A 2310-nucleotide genomic window follows, 5' to 3' on the forward strand; every position below is an offset into this window, starting at 1 on the left:
ATTGGATGTGTGGCTTGAAGGATAGAGTTGAGGGTTACTCCAAGGCAACAAGCTTGTGAGACTGGGGATAGTGAGCAACCATCCAAGTTTGATGGAAAGGCTTGTTAGAGGAGAGGAGTGAGGAGGAGAAAAGACAATGAACTCTGGTTTGTCCATGTTAAGCTTTAGGAATCGCGCATAAGAAGAAGAATGAAATAGACAGAAATTGTGGAATTTTGGTTAGTGGAGAGGTAATGTCAGGTCCAGAGAGGTAGATCAGTGTGTCATCGGCATAGAGATAGATCTGAAAATAAGGAGCGCTGATAGTGTAACACCAAAGTGATCAGTGTGGTATACCTGGAAAATATACACTCACCTGGATCAGTTGTGACAGTCACAACCACTAATGCGCATGAGATAATGACGTCTGCTGCAGCCCCACGTGGATGAGCATACAAGATAGGGTAGAGAAGGGGTTAATGCCGCGCATCAGCCGAATGAAGACGTATAATGTTGATGAAGATGAGTATTCTTTTACTTCATAGGTCTACGCGTTTCGAGGTGAAAACCTCTTCCTCAGGACCAGTGCATCAACAACAAGTACCTGTTGATGCACTGGTCCTGAGGAAGAGGTTTTCACCTCGAAACGCGTAGACCTATGAAATAAAAGAATACTCATCTTCATCAACATTATAAGTCTTCATTCGGCTGATGCGCGGCATTAACCCCTTCTCTACCCTATCTTGTATCGGCATAGAGATGATACTGAAAGCCGTATGACTATGAGCTGTCCCAGACCGAAGGTGTAGATGGAGAACAGCAGGGGTCCAAGAACTGATCCTTGGGGGACACCGACAGATAGGGGGCGAGATGAGGAAGTGGTGTGAGAATGGGAGACGCTGAAAGTTCGGTCGGTTAGGTATGAGGAGATCCAAGATAGGGCCAAGTCTGTGATGCCCAGAGATGAGAGAATCTGTAGTAGAAGGGAATGGTCTGTTGAGGAGAGCCATAAGATGAAATACTTAATTAACTTCTGGACATAGAGCATTGTGAGAAGTGTGTTCAATGAAATTAATTCTCTATACATAAGCCTGTCAGTCTTCAGAGGAACCCAAGATGGCCCCCGATGACATCACAGACCCTACCATCAGCATGGATCCACCAGATGATGTCCCATCACCATGGATCCATCCGATGACATCAAAGACCCGCCTACAATGACGCCCACCAATCAGCTCATGGACTAACACATTGTTCAACCCACTGACCAATGGACACATCCAAGTATGCTCACTGTGGGGCTGACCATGCCCCTTTGCAAGGTTATATCAGAGCAAGCTCAGTTGTAATAAAGCAGAGCATGGGCTGACTTCTGTCGAGGAAAGATGAATATCCGACTGTGTCTGATCTCATTTTTCAAGCATGCACTCGATCCACACCAATTAGGCTAGGCAGTAGGCAACTAGTGATCTCTGATTAAGATTTCACCCTAACATTAATGGCGACCCGGAACATGGGGCCAGTATAGGAGAAACTCTACAATCTTGAGGACCGGCGATTGGAATGGCAGGACGTGCTGGATACCCTGAGCCAAGAGTCTGATCAACCCTTATACGAGAACACATGGTAAGTCTGCTGATTTTTATAATCTGAAGGCTTACTCGTGTGTCTCAGGGTGTGTGGCACTGATTGCCTGACAGTGTCCGGTTTTTGTGATCTCTGTGACGGCAGAAGAGTTTCTCCGCTGCTGGCCATATTAATTGCGGAAGAACAGTCACATGTTCAGTTGCCTGCTGCCTGTTTTGTATTTGTGACTAGGGGAGATTGACTGGTAGTTAAGATAGCAAGTGGTTTTTTTTTGAGCAGTGTTTGGAAACGTGGAGGACGCTCCATGTGGTACGGTTTTTGGTTGTTGCCTGTCATATGTTTTGCGGTTCTGGTGGAGATTTAAATAGAGTTGTGGCTCGAGGCCTAGAGTGAATGACTCGGCAAGAGACCTAGAGATAAAGCACAGGTTTTAATTGGTCAGGTTAGGCACGTGTTTTTCACAGGCTCTCAAATTTGTTGATATGGTAAAGGATATTGTCTGTGGTATAGTATATGGTTGTCGCCTGTGGTACAGTTTATGGCTCTGTGAGGAAATACGTGGGACTGCTGGTACGTGGTAATCTTGGGGCCTAGCGCAGTGTAGCGTGGAATGGCTGGTACGGATACCATTGGGGCATAGCGTTTAAGTTGCGTGTTGTGGCTGGTACGTGGTAGTCTTGGGGCCTAACGCTGGAGGTGAAATGGCTGGTACGGATACCATTGGGGCTTAGCGCAAGCTTGGGC

This window comes from Anomaloglossus baeobatrachus, chromosome 4 (assembly GCF_048569485.1).
Source record: "Anomaloglossus baeobatrachus isolate aAnoBae1 chromosome 4, aAnoBae1.hap1, whole genome shotgun sequence".
NCBI lineage: Eukaryota > Metazoa > Chordata > Amphibia > Anura > Aromobatidae > Anomaloglossus > Anomaloglossus baeobatrachus.